The sequence below is a fragment of the Bison bison genome, unplaced genomic scaffold (genome assembly GCF_000754665.1).
Source record: "Bison bison bison isolate TAMUID 2011002044 unplaced genomic scaffold, Bison_UMD1.0 scf7180017864133, whole genome shotgun sequence".
Lineage (NCBI taxonomy): Eukaryota > Metazoa > Chordata > Mammalia > Artiodactyla > Bovidae > Bison > Bison bison.
The window spans coordinates 1,266,246-1,281,540 of NW_011494705.1; the positions used below are offsets into that span (position 1 = coordinate 1,266,246).

The following is a 15,295-nucleotide window of genomic DNA, read 5'->3' on the forward strand; positions in this document are numbered from 1 at the left end:
GTTTGGGGAGCCTCACTCGAGTAACGTTTGAGAAAAGACTTGAAAGGGTGAGATCTAGGGAAGAAGCATTCCAGACAGCAGGAATAGCCAGTGCAAAAGCCCTGAGGTGGGAACATGTCTGGAATGCTCAAGAGAAAGCAAAGAGGTCTGTGAGGCTGAAGCAGAGAGAGCAAAGGGGTATCATCCGATGCTATCAATGGGAGAGAATGTGGTCCCAATGTGGCACTTCTGGCACTGTGGGAAGCACAGTGCTTTCACACCCAGTAGAATGGGAAACTGTGGAGTGACATGTTTTGATTCACCGGTTACAAAGATCCCTCTGGCTGCTGTAGTGAAAATAGATTATAAAGTGAGGAGACCATGGCAAAAATCCAAGTGAGACATGAGGGTAATAGAACCAGGCTGGTGGCAATAGAGGTAGAGAGATGTAGAGGTATTCTGGGCTACATTTTGAAGGTAGAGCCACAGGATTTCCTCACAGATTGGGTACAGGATGAGAGCAATAGAGGAGTCAAATATGACTCCAAGGCTTTTGACTTGAGAACCTGAAAGGATGGAACTGCCATCAGCTGGCACTGGGAAGACTGTGGGTGCAACAGGAGTTTGGGGAAAAGAGCAGAAGTTTATTTAGTATGAAATGAGTTTGAGATGCCTTTTAGACACCCAAATGAGGGTGTTGGGTGGGCAGCTGCTTATATGGGTCTGGAGCTCAAAGGTCTCAAATACAAAATTCCCAGTCCAGTGACCCGATGTTCAGTAAGTGGCAGTGCCCACATCCCCAAAGTCCAGATTTGGTTCATAAATACTGCACAGATAAGAAGGCTCCCAAGCCAGTGCTGATCGTCACACCATGTGGCTTCCCTTACCTATGCGAGCCTGGAGGTGCTCTGTAATAAAGAAATGTCTTGATCCAAGGAGCCAGTTTGTCTCGTCAGCCTCATCTTTATAAAGAGAATGGCACGATTATGGGTGCAATATCTTTGCCTGTCTTCCAAAGGAGTAGTCAGTAAAACATGTCAACACCCTTATTCAGTGTTCTCTGTATTCTCTCTCTAGCTCTTACACACATACCTGTGCCGGGGAGACAATTTTACTCCCTAGACCCCTCAAAACAGCTATCCTTCATTTCTGTTTTCCTCCTTGCCTCAATCAATGGTCTTGGTTTCTCCTCTCCTGCCTTGAAATAATATTCCTCTTGGCCCCTCCTTTCTCTAATACTCCCCACTTTCCCTAAGCCTAGGATTTCATCATTTCCCATTGCCATAGTCTTCTTTGGATACTGTGTCCTGATTTCCTTGGACAAGAAAGGAAAGAGTTACTTAGTCATGTCCGACTCATTAGGACTCCATGGACTGCAGCCACGCTCCTTTTGTCCATGGGACTCTCTAGGCAAGAATACTGGAGAGCGTTGCCATACGCTTCTCCAGGGGATCTTCCCAACCCAGGGATCAAACCCAGGTCTCCCGCAATGCGGGCAAATTCTGTACTAGCCGAGCCACCTGGGAAGCCCTGGACAAGGTGGTAAGGAATTGTTTTTTAAATTCTTCTGGAATTAACTCCTGAGGGCAGAGCTGTTGGAGGAGTCTCTGATAATGCATTGGCCTCTGAGCATTTGAGTCATGAATGTGGTCCTAATAGAGTGTATTTCTGTGCCCAGGGACAATAAGTGCTCCCACCTTGCAGGTCCTTTTGATTTGCAAACGCTGGCCATCAACCAAGAGGTGGATACCATTCAGCTCAGAGAAAGTATTTCACCAGCATTGACTTTGGGGTGGAAAGTTTTACCAGGAGGCCAGCTCCTCTGGAGTTCTAAGCTGCAAAGATGGGGTCCTTGAAATTTGGGGGAAATACACTAATGGAGGAGAAGTTATGAGGGGAGGCAGCAAAACCCTCTTCCCTCCTGACTTCTCCTGTCTGTGCAAATAGGGTAGGTGTTGCAGGGGACCAAGGGCCCCAGGGTTTTTCTTTTCACTTTCACGCTTGGTAACATCTCTGGAAAGTCCTTGTTTCCAGGATCAGCTCCAAACAGGAGACACAGGGTGTTTCCTGAATGGTTCACTGGGTTTTACCTGACAGGTGCGTCCGGCGGCAGGAATTATAGCCCGAGTGTGGCCGAGTCTTGTCAAGAGGGCATCCTGGTTCGGTCCTCCCTTCTGTTTCAGCTGATCCTTGGCTCCGTGCTTGTGAGCATCTGGGAAACTGGCATGGAAGTCATCCCACACTTGGTGAGATGACTAGCAGACACACAGGCGAGACAAGCCAGGAGCCCAGCCAATTCCCTTAAGGAGTGTGGGCAGAGACCACGCCAGCGGGAGGAGCGGGGTGACGGGCGCTCAGCGCTGCCACCAGTGCACGCAGCCAGGCTGGCAGCCTCAGCATCTGGCATGGGCTCCGAGTCTCTGACCCCCATCTTATTCCATCCTTCCTGAGGATTCATTAAGGGGAACACAGAAGGCTTTTTATAGGCATCCTGGTTCAGCCTCGGTAGGGTTGCTGAGAACAAAAAAATATTTCTGAAGTGGACAGACATTTAGAAACATCCTTGGCAAAATATGTTATTTAATTCTTCATCACAGGACAAAATGATGCAAAGAGAGTTTTCCTAACACCTTCAGAGCTCAGAGGAGTATTGTGTGCATGAGCTGTTTGTGTGTCAAGGAGACAGAGGAGCACAGGGGAGGGAGGTCCTGGCTTCAGCTCTGACACTTTTAAACCTGTGGAGATTTCCAGAATCACCAAGCCAGGTCCAGTGGGATCCTTAGCCACACTCATCATTGTTATTGCCATGGAAACAACAGACATTTCTGATATAAAATAGAAAGCCATCTCTGGCCATCACTCTTAAAAAAGAATAAAGGTCTGGTTTTCATCTCTGGTTCTTGAACTCAGGCCAGTCTTTTCTGTTGTCTTTCTTTATGGACTTTGGAATAAGGAGCTAAAGGAAAACTCCTAAATGGGAAAAAGACTTCCTCTCTGAGTCCAGACAGGAGCCAGTGGAGTGAACAGGGTGAACTGGTTTCAAAGTAGCAAGTTTTAACTAGCAGCTTCAGCTCAGCTTCCTCCAGGAAGTTGGAGACCCCACACTGAACTTGATTTTAAGTGGGCCCCTGAGTTTTTCTTCCTGTTTTCCTGAACTGTCTGGACTTCTAAATTACAGGGGGAACAGCCTAGGAACTGAAAGGTTGCTCTCATCTGCCTTGTGGTCTGTTGCAGATACAGAGAGGATTTCCAGGGTGGCCTCCCAGGCCTGCTGCTTGGAATCATCCTGCTGAGATTTGAAGAAAGGGCACAGGAACATGAGCATTTATACGCACTGAGTAGGATCTTTATCCCTTTCAGGTTCATTGACTGTCACTGTCACTACTGATAAATCCAGTGTGTTGTCCTTTCCACGATCTCAGCACCTCACCCAGGAGCGCTGGGTTTGAAGCTAACCCAGCACATCATGTAGCGGAGCATGAGGTAGGGAAGGACAGAGGTAGGGGGTCAGAGTCATGGTTTCTGTGCTTTTTACGTGGCCTCCACTTCACCATGTCGGTCCTTCAGCAGCCCTCACCTGCCGTGTCATCACTCAGAAGGGCCCTGCTCAAAATCTCAAATGCTGATGTCCTTCTGGCTCATTCATTCCCTCACCCCATTAGATAGTTCATGAAGGGGTTCAGCACACAGACCATCATGCTCACCCTGTCTATATGCTCCTCCTCACTTAAGCCTGATCCTAGGGTGATTATCTACACTGTTTATTTAATTATTTTTTAACTTTTTTTTTGCTGTACCTGTCTTAGTTGTAGCATGAGGGATTTTTCATTGTCTCATATGGGATCTAGTTCCCTGACTAGGGATCGAACCCCGGCCCCCTGTATTGGGAGCATGGAGTCTTGGCCACAGGACACCAGAGAAGTCCCTGAACTGTTTTCTGGTCAACAGCCTCAGCAGTGTTGGGTGGTCCCAGCTCTACCTCCTTTCCTCCTGTCTTGGAGAATGAAGCACCTCTCCTTCCTTCAGATGACTTCTAGCTGTGTCCCCCACCCCCCTGCTTCTCTAGGTCCTGCTCTGTCAATCATCCCCTCTCTGCCGTGGATCTGCACCCTCTTCCTTTTCCCTGTGGACTCACTCTACTCGCTCAGTTCCTTATCCTTCCCTTGACCCTGCATCCCTACCCCAGCTCCTGTCCAATTTCACTCCTTGCTTTTCTCTAAATATTCATCTCCCTTGCCTTCAAAATTTGACTTCTGTTTACAAGGTATTGGGGTACATGCAAGGCTGGGTTAGAAATTTGAAGTAGTGAAATGCTAATTACTGCTGTTGACTTAAAGGAGGGGGAGGCCACACTGATGCAAGATAAGGAGATGGGCGTACGGAGGAACATGGGAACATCTATGGCATGTCTGAGGGGGAAAGAGAGTAGGAAAGGACTCTCAAGTGCCACTCTGTGCATCTCAATTGAAGGTTCACTGGGACAGTGCCTGAAACATAGAGGTTATTCAGTAAATGAGCCCTCCCCCTCTTTCTCGTCCCCTTTCTCCGGAGCTCAGTCTTCTTTGTGTAGCATGGGGCTGGACCAAACATGTCATCAAATGCCTTCCAGCTCTAACCGTCTTCACACAACAGAATTTCTCCTAGCAATGCCCAGTTTGTAACTGCCTTGGAGACAAGCCTTTCAAAACCTTCTTACAAAAGAGATCTCTGTTGTTTCCACAGAGCATTCTAGACAAATATCAACAAAAAAAATTTTTTTAAAGACACTGAAACTCATTGCCTAATCACTATTGCCTCACCGTGCTTCTTGAATAATCTAAACCAACGTCTGTGTGGTGATGGTGGTGTTACAAGGATGAAAGCGGGGATGTGATTTCCATCCAACTTAGTTCATGCGCATTTCTAAGGGATTTTTAGGGTTTGGCACATCAACCTTAAGGAAAAGCTATAATTCAGTTAAATTTTGGACTAAATAAAGGAAGGCTGGTGGTTTTTAGACAGATGGGGGCTTTTGTGGACAGAGCTCAACAAAAAGAATATGAAAAGAATGCAGAATTCAATCAGGCAGTAAAGAGATTAGTTGAATCCAGACTAGACTAGGGGTTGCTGAATTCCATCTACCCAAATTAAACTTTGCTAAAAAGGGCCAGTATGTTTGCTATTTCAAGAGAATGTAGCATACTTGGATCCTGAAAGCCTGTCTTTGTGATTTCAATATAAAATGGGTAACATTTTAACCTTGAGATTCTAAGTTGAAAGGTATATAAGATGTTGATTGAGTTTGTAAACAGAACTGGATTGGAATATTTGAGAACTCAATTTATTTTATTTTTAGGTTTATTTGATTAGAGTCGCAGCAAGAGAGCTTTAAATGCTAGAGAAGCTTTCATTTGTTATAGTCATAAATCAGTCCTGCAAGATATTGGAGGCACATAAAAATTAGTTTGAGTGTATTACATTTATAAATGCAGTTTGAAATTGACTGTTTAATTGACAAAGTTTATAAATAGAACTGATTGTCTAAGCTGTTTAGTCTGTCAACAAAAGTTTCTGGAAACTTACCAGAGAAAATTTGAAAGTGATTTTCTTATTTTATTACTTTTATAAATAGAGTTGTAGTTTGGGCTGAACATAATGAAAACCATGTTTTTACATTGCAATTTGGGAACTTAAATATTAATTTAGAGTCAAATAACTGTAAATCCTTTCTGTGGAAAAGGTCCCCAGAAAATTATTCCTAAGAAAAGGTCCTTAGGAATAGGATAAGCCAAGACAAGAAGGATGAAAATGTCTGGAGTATATGGACAAGGAGAGCTGTTTGGCACTGCAAGAAAGTGGATACCCCAGGGATGTAATGGCAGATATAATGGGAAATACTGGAGTGTACTAAGACTAGTGGCCTAAAATATTTTCTCTTACACTTTATAATGTGAATATTTTAAAGAATGCTCCCATTCTAATCTTTATCTTTGCACACACACACACACACAGAATTCGCTCCTTCATGTCCAACTCTTTGCTACTCCATGGATTGTAGCCCACCAGGCTCCTCGGTCCGTGGGATTTTCCAGGCACGAATACTGGAGTGGGTTGCTGTTTCCTTCTCCAGGGGTATCTTTGCATGCCCTTACTTAATATGATATTTAGCAGATTAAGATTAAATCAATACAAGGTAACACTCAGAATTGGATGACACATTAACTCAGCAAGGAGCACCGATTGGTTTCTCAGCAGTTCAAACACAATATTACCTCACTGTCCAATGATTATCTTATTTTGACTCTTCTAGAAATTGGGGACCAAAAAGAGGTAAAGAAGAAATGAGCAAAAGTTTTCAAATAACCAGCAGATCAAGTAGAATTTGTACTCATTTCTGGCTTTCCCAGCTGACTTGGACACAACAGAAAGAGGTGAAGGAACAGAAGCAAATGTCTTTGCAATGCTTCAGGCTTCCATTCTCTTTCCCCACGTGAAGTTATGCTTTTTGTCTTCTCTACTCATCAGACTCCATCCTCAGGGAGAATCAGACTATTGGTTGATATTTTAACTTGAATTTAAGATCAAGGGGTAGTTTTTCTGTAAGTCCTTTTCTTAGAAAAGTTTTTAAACAATTATTATTTATTTCTTTGGCTGCACCAGATCTTAGTTGCGGCATGCTGAACCTTTAGTCGTGGTGTGAGAACTCTGAGTTGCAGCCTGTGCGATCTAGCTCCCTGACGAGGGATTGAACCCGACTCCCTGCATTGGGAGTGCGGAGTCTTAGCCACTGGACCACAAAGAAGTCCCTCTCTAAGTGTTGTCTTTGGTCATGGAATGGAAGAAGCACAAGGTCTTCGCTGTTGGGGAGAATTAAGTGACCACCGCTTTCACTGAGGGCACCTTCAGGGAGGGTGAGGTACCCGTAGGAGCGCACATACTGTTCTTCTCCACAGAGAGACTCTTACGAGAGAAGGGGGCTCAGGGAGTAATTGCTCTGGGACTGTCTTTGTAGATGGGAGAGGTGGTGATCCCTTGTACAGGCCAGCAAAACCTGGCCAGTTGGTAGAATTACTTAAAGAGATGCTTTTAAAACATTCTAGGCCTGACATTCCACATTCAGATTCTTATTCAATTACTCTGGGGTGCATCTGTGGTCAGCCCTATTGAGGGGACAGCTATTATAAGACCAGTGATGAGTTTAGTATCCTTTAAGAGTTACTTAAAGAAGCAGGTGTGGCTTCCCAGATTTAAAGAATCTGCCTGCCAATGCAGGAGACTCAGGTTCAGTCCCTGGGTAAAGAAGATCCCCAGAGAAGGAAATGGCAACCCACTCCAGTATTCTTGCCTGGGAAATCCTATGGACAGAGGAGCCTCTCAGGGTATAGTCCATGGGGTCACAAAAGAGTCGGACATGACTTAGTGACTAGACAGCAACAATGAAAGAAGCAGATGTACACTCTATTTCTTTTTATTATAACAGCACAGTTACAATTTGGGGGCATAGATTTCCTCCATGCTTACTCATAGGCAAGTAGAAGCCCTAGGAATTATAGATTCTGATGATCTCTAAACCTCTTCTGTCTTGCTTTTTCTCTCTGTATGTCTGTTTTCTTCTCCCTCTTGTGTTTTTCTATAACACCCTTATGGGCTGCCTGAGGCTCTTTTTACTGGCTTTCTGCTCATTTTATCTATTATAGATAAAATGTTTATCTATTCTTCAAAATAAGTAAAGCTGAATATATCCCTGTTAGTTTTCTGAAAGGAGGTGGTACTAATCTTCTCTTCCCCTCTTAGAAGAAGTGATAGGTGTACTTACTATATGCCAGCCCCAAGACTTGCAGTTTTACATACATACTACTTCATTTCGTCTTCAGCACAACCCTGGAAGACAGAAGATGGATTCAAAAAAGTTAATGCTTAAATGACTCTGCCTGGGAGTGACTAATTCTAGTTTCTTCATCTCCAGCCAACATTGATTGAGTACCTAGCACAGGAGGGTGCCGAAACCAGCCTAGGCTGTCCCGAGCTTGCTAATTAGATCATTCTGCTCTCTCCTTGGTATGCTGCGTCTTGTGATATTGATTAAAACAAACACGTTAAAAATAAACCTTGAAATTTTAGCTCTTTGCCTAGTTTTTAAAAATCATTCTTAATATCATATTCATCAGAGGAAATTACTCCTAACTTTTGTGTGTATCACAACCTACTTTTTGCTAAACGCACTCGCACACACGTTTGTAGTATCCTGACACTTTATTGTGTACTTATTTATATACGTATTTATTTGACTGCCCCAGGTCTTAGTTGAGGCATGTGGGATCTCTTTCCTTGACCAGGGATTGAACCCGGGTCCCCTGCATTGGGAGTGCAGAGTCTTAGCCACTGGACCACCAAGGATCATGCTAGGTTTTATGTATCATTTTATATTTTTCCACAGTGGTTGTAGCATGCACAATGGCTGTATAGGCCAGGATTCCATTATTTGACCGAGCATAATCTATTTATACAATCCCTGATTGCTGGTTACTCAAATTGTTTCCATTTCCACTTTTAAAAACAAGGCTGTGTTATTTAGCCCAGAAGTCCTTTAAATATCAAGACTGTAGGCAGATAGTTTTAAAGATGCAAGAAGTCAGAATATATATGATTATGATCCCATCCTAAGAAATCACCTGGACAGTCACCTGTATCCTGTCAAGAGAAGACTAGGGAAACAGAAAGAAAAGCACTGATTATACTTAAACATAGGTCTAAGACTTAAGTACAAATAGGGGAAAAGTGGAAGAGTAGCATGTAAATATTAAACATTCTGACAAATTGGAAATAATACAGCTAAAAACATTGGAAAAGAGAAAGGGAAAGTAAAATAAGACCATTGGTAGGCATGCAGGTAATGCCCAATATAAGTGGGAGTCAAAAGAAGTCAGTTAAAAGTCTAAAGCAATTTAGAAATCCATGCAAGGAAAAAGGGAATCATGACCTTTTGCTTAAAAAAAAACAAAATATTAATATAAAGGTAAGCACTGCAGTCAAAATATAAACTTTCTGAAATTTCAAGATACATAACAATAATAAGAAAGGGAAAACATTTTTTATGTTTGCAAAAAATATATATTAAGGATAATCTACAAGCTCATAAAATAGCCACCCAGGAGGATTGTGGGGCTTCCCTTGTGGCTCAGGGGGTAAAGAATCCTCCGGCAAAGCCGGAGACGTGGGCTCTATCTCTGGGTCAGGAAGATCCCTTGGAGAAGGAAATGGCAACCAACTCCAGTATTCTTGCCTGGGACATCCCATGGACAGAGGAGCCTGGTAGGTTACACAGTTCATGGGGTCGCAAAAGGTCAGACACAGCTTAGCAACTAAAAGAACAACAACAGGAGGATTACAAGCAATGAGTAGGAAGGATAGGAATGGAAGTAAGATTTCTGAGTTTATCTTTTGAATCATGTAAAAATTATACGTATTTGAAAAGTAAAATTAATTCCAAAGGGGTGGGGGGAAAGGCAAACATTAAATTTGAGTATAAACAGAAACGAATGAACCTAATTGCATTTCAGATTACACATCAAGGGAGTTCCCTAGTGGTCAAGTGGGAAGATTCAGTGCTTTCACGGCCACAGCCCAGGATCAATCCCTGATCCGGGAACTGAGATCCCACAGGCCACATGGTCTGGCCAAAATAAATAAAAAACAAAAACATTTTTTTAAATTGTACATCAGATATGACTACATAGAAAGTGGTATTAATTCAAGTGCATTTTTATTATACCTTCATAGAATATATTCTCATCTACTTCATTGTTTTTCAGTAAACCATTCTTCTGAGTTCCCGTGCTATCCATACAGCTACCCAATCTTATTGTCTCAGCTTGAATCATGGGTTAACTTCTGGCTCAATCATTAATGGCCAGAAAGAAGGCTACATATTCCATATATGACCACCATTCCCAGTGTTCAGAGAGGGAAGAATGGTAGTAAGCAAGACAGAAGTACTAAAAGTTATCTACTCATCTTATGAAATATTATAATCTGAATGTGCTTACCCATCATTCTAGACCATCCTTTTTCATTTGCCAACTATGTATTAAGTACTTATGATGAGCATGGTAATGAGTTAGACGCCACAAAGACACAAAGATGAGTCAGACGTGTCGCATCAACTTAGGAAAGCAGGACACTTAAAAATGAAAATAGAAATTTAAACTTTAAGAAATTAATAATTTAATATTTTAAATAAATTATATATTGAGAAATTGAATTAGAGATAACATTAAAATTATATTAATATATTTATAGATTAATGTGTTACATTACTATTGATATCATAGTGTTAGCAAAATAATCTATTAAGTGTGTTAGTCAAATTAATATTAATAAAATGAAAACAAATTAAATTGCATCCCAAGGCATTCAGAAGAAATGACAACAGTATAAGACTAACTCAGGTCAGTTTGCAGAGGATGTGATTGGAGGATTACAGCATATCTTAGAAGTCATCTGCACAATTTTCCTTTCACTTGAGGAAACTCTTCTACAATATTGGTGGTGACACTGGGCCCGCCAGCCTCTGCTCTCATGCATTCAGAATACTTCGTGAGACAAAGAGCTCTCAGCATTGTTGCACAATGTTAATTATTAGATTGTTCTTTCTTAAAATAAAACAGAATAAGCCTCCTCATAATTTCTCGTCATTGATTCTACCTCTGCACAAATTTTCTATGTGCCAGCCTAGTCAATATTTGAAGGTTTATGATGACTTTCTCAACTTTCCTGCCCCAAAGAGTTGACTATATTCGACTCCAAATCTTCCTAAATTCTTAAATGGCTACTTAGAAGATCTGTTTTAATTCTTCTTGAAATTTGTGCCCCTCATGTGATGTTTTATCTGTATCCTTTTTAAATTAGGGGGCCAGACCTAGATACTACATAGAGTTTAACGTAGGTAGATTATAGAGAAAATTCAGTGAGGTATTTCTATGGTGGTGCATAAGAAAGAAGGGTGGCTTTGGAGATAATGGATCTGAGGCTCCCAGAAAATCAAGTTTTAAAAAAAGAAATCAGACTTTGCCCAAATGATAGTTAATCCTGTGATCTTCCATGAAATATAGTTCATAGACAATCACCATCCAGTTACCTAGGATTATTTGTTAAAAATGAAGAATGAGGGCTCCTACCCTAGACTATGGAATCAGAATCTCTGAATGTGGTACCTGGTAATCTACTTTTTCACTAATAATCTGTGCTGGTATTTCTTACATGCACAAAATTTCAGAACCATCAACATGGTGTTAGAAATACAGGATTTTCCAACACCTAGTTGTGTGACTGTGGGCACTTCACTTGACTTCTCTGAGCTTCAGTTTCCTCATCTATAAAATGAGGTAATGACTCCTTAGAGGATGATTTATTAAAACAATAACATATGTGTAGTAGACATTGCTGCTTATCTACCTGATTGCCATTTTCCAGATATCCTCCTCTTCTTCACCTGTAGAGCCCAGTTTTGTTTGAGTAGGGTGTGTTCCATGTGTTCCAGGAAACTGAACCATTTTGATTGACCTAAGATGATATTGGCAGTCTCATTCCTCTTGTCACTGATTGGTTTAAGTTTCTATAAGTGATTTGATCCTGGACAATGAGATATGGGGGAATTCTGTACAGACCTTCTGGGGTAGAGTTTCCCAACCAATAAAAAGAGACAAGTAGCAGGTGTACTTTTCTAGATTTTGAGATTTGTATGTGGCATCTGGTATCATTTCAGTCGTGCAACCACAAGAGGAGATGTTGCCTGCATGCCTAGAATGTCAGTGTTGGAGGATGGATCCTCCAGGATGTTGGTTTTCTGCTTGGTCAACCAACCCTGGAACCAGCCACTCCTCACCAATGGCTATGAGATAGGAAACCCTTACTGCTTAAACACGTTTTAGTTAGGTACTCTTACAGCTGAAAGCATTCTGATGGACTTGGCAGATGCTCTGAGCATAATGCCTAATAGGTAATATTTGCACAATAAAAGGCAGCTATCATTATCACCATCATCATCAACAGAAATGCTGGACTTCTTATCTGTTAAGTTTAGGGCAGGGATTATAGTGCTAATCCTATTACAAGACATACATACTCAAAAATAGTTACTGAAAGTTTGCATTAATTCTCCTTGGTTTCCATTCTTTGTTTCAACCTATTGGAATCATTGTGGTTCTATTATTTAATGTATGACTATATCTGCTCTCCTTCCCAGACTAGAGTTTGTCACAAATTTGACGGATTTTTCAGCATTTAAAATTTTCACTCAAATTTGGCCTCCGTTGAAAGATCGTCAGGATTTGAATAGGAGAGATAGGCTTCCATTATGGATGGTAGGAGCACACTATGACTGAGAATCATTCAGGAAACAAGCCTAGTTTCATGATTGGTCGTGAGTGGTCCCAAGTTAAGCACTATATTGGCATTTGGAGGGCAGCTTGTGAAATGTAAGGAGTTGAAAATTTGTCCTATGAATCCCTGGAGGTTTTTGTCTCATGGGGCATCTGGGGCAGTTAGCTGAAGTTAGGTGCCCTTCCCAAGGTCATTCAACGATGGTGTGACCAAAGAGGAATTAGAATTCATGGTCACAGTGCCTGGAATTCCTGTACGTGATGTTACTTAGGGGCAGCAGCAATTATTGTGGCAACAGTATCTCCGGAGAACGAGGGGAGGGAAAACGGTGGAGTCAGTCTCATTGACTCATAGAATAGTACAACATCCAGAAACCTCAGGAACTGTCTGATCCAACCCTCATTTTACAGAGGAAGAAACTGACATCCATAAAGGTCAAGTGACGTTTCCAAGGTTACGTGGCCAACAAGTGGCAGAGCGGAGATGAGGACTTCAGTCTTGGGATGCTTGGCTTCCTGCTTTTTCCCTGTATCATTTCTGCAGAACTTATATCAAAACATTCTTTCTAGAGTTTCCTGACATGAGAACTGCGAATATGTGGCAACATTGTAAAGCAGACTGCGTTCTCTTATTAGAGCCATTGCTTAATTTTAATTTATTTTACTGTCTAGTTTTATCAAAACTTCTTGGATTTCTTCTGAATTCCTAGCAGTTGTGCTAGGCAAGTACTTACTTTCATGATTGCTTCATCAAGCCATATTTGTGAAATGTGTCCATAATGTAAAGAGTTAACCCTTTTGTGGCTCTAGAATTTAGTGTTCTTTATTTAGGGTTATATTCAAATAGCATGTCTAAAAATTGGGGAATTATTCCTTATGACTAAACTATTATGGAGCACCAACTACATGTTAAGAATTGGTCTTGACACAGCACACATCATGATATGTCATTTTTATCCTTATAAAAAAGCCTGAAGAAGTTTGTACTCCTATGGCAGTTTTACAAACGAGAGAAGCAGAGATCAAGTTTATGTAGCTTAAAATGGTACAGGTAGAATAAGAAGCCTGGTCCACTTGAATCCAGAACCCTTGATGGATTTGAAAAACAGAAGGAAAGGGAATTCTGACAAAGAAGTGATTTGGGGTCCAAGGCACAGACCACAGGAGACAGTATGGGGAGTAGAATCATCGGGGTCATCTGCAGCAGCAAAGAGGACACTGAATTCCAGGAAGAGCAATCACCAGAAACCAAGAGGTTTGCCTGTTTCACAACATTGCCTGACGTTGGCCCTGATTCTAAATATCAAAAATATGTTTGGTTTGGAAGGCAACCTGGCACCATCCACCAGCCAGTTGGACATGCCAAGTGGGGATTGAGGTTTTCAGACTGACATTTCATTAGCAAAGGAATTGTGCTATCGATTCTGTATTGTGGGGAAGAAGGAGCTTCATCTGGCTTTGGCAGATGCAACATAGGGTGGGAGTTTTAGAGTATGGGCTATGGATTTAGACTTGATCTGTTTAGTGGCAGGGCACCAGTTACCAGGAATGTGGCCCTGGACCAGTGACTTTTACCTGTGAATTCTCGCATCTGAAACAGGGTAATAGTAGCACTTTCCTCAGAGTCTTGTTGTGCGGTTTCAATGAGACAATGCATGTGAAACACTGGGGCACAGAGTCAGGCAGGCAGTAACAATAAGTGTTCACAGTCACCACCACCATTGATGTTGTTACTCTGCACTAGGGGAACCAGGAGAGCAGGGCTCCACTGTTTCACTTCCTCTATAGATCTACATTCCTGATTTCTTTAGGAGGTCACACACGTTTTCAGGGCTTTTGTGTCATGATAGAAAGTCAACAACAGTGTGTGCTCCCTGAGGCATCCCTGTGCCACGTCAGAAGTAAGGCAGAGAGGAGGAGAGTGTCTGGCTGCCATCGTGGGCTGTGTGTTATACTCACTCCTGATAATTCTGTAAAAGTAGATTGTCTCTGAGCTAGACTTAAAGTCAAACTTCCATGTTTCTAAAATGACAAAATTTCATTATCTCACTTGTGCTCTAAAACAAGCACAAGGGTGGGATGATTTGGGAGAATGGCATTGAAACATGTGTATTATCATATGTGAAACAGATCGCCAGTCCAGGTTCGATGCATGAGACAGGGTGCTTGGGGCTGGTGCACTGGGATGACCCAGAGGGATGGGATAGGGAAGAGGTGGGAGGAGGGCTCAGGATGGGGAACGCGTGTATACCCATGGCTGTTTCATGTCAATGTATGGCAAAACCACTACAATATTGTAAAGTAATTAGCCTCCAATTAAAATATATAAATTTATATTAAAAATAAATAAATAAAAATTTTAATCTGACAATAAATAAATAAATAAAACAAGCACAAATTCACCAAGGTGACTGGGTGATGACATGGAGATGTCAATACCACTGAAGAAGAATTTATTACTTACATTTCCTGAAAGGAGTGGCCATGCCATGCCACACAGGGCCATATAGGGAGCACGAAGTTTGTCAGGAGGCAGAAAGGAGCCAGAGAAAAGCCTAGTCCAGAGCCTTTATTGGGGTTTCAGCAGAAAAGACATGACAAGGCAGAGTGAACACTTAAAATGGGCTAGTTTGACTAATTCTGGCATCCGGTCCCATCACTTCATGGGAAATAGATGGAGAAACAATGGAAACAGTGTCAGACTTTATTTTTCTGGGCTCCAAAATCACTACAGATGGTGACTGCAGCCATGAAATAAAAGACGCTTACTCCTTGGAAGGAAAGTTATGACCAACCTAGATAGCATATTCAAAAGCAGAGACATTACTTTGCCAACAAAGGTCCGTCTAGTCAAGGCTATGGTTTTTCCTGTGGTCATGTATGGATGTGAGAGTTGGACTGTGAAGAAGGCTGAGCGCCAAAGAATTGATGCTTTTGAACTGTGGTGTTGGAGAAGA

At 41.9% G+C, this 15,295-nt stretch overlaps 1 non-coding gene across 1 annotated transcript; it reads right to left on the reverse strand.

The window, feature by feature from the left end:
- Positions 1 to 8,282: 8,282 nt before the first annotated feature.
- Positions 8,283 to 8,355, reverse strand: TRNAG-CCC. The gene has a single exon. It is a non-coding gene; the product is annotated as a tRNA-Gly (tRNA).
- Between the last annotated feature and the right edge of the window lie 6,940 nt (positions 8,356 to 15,295).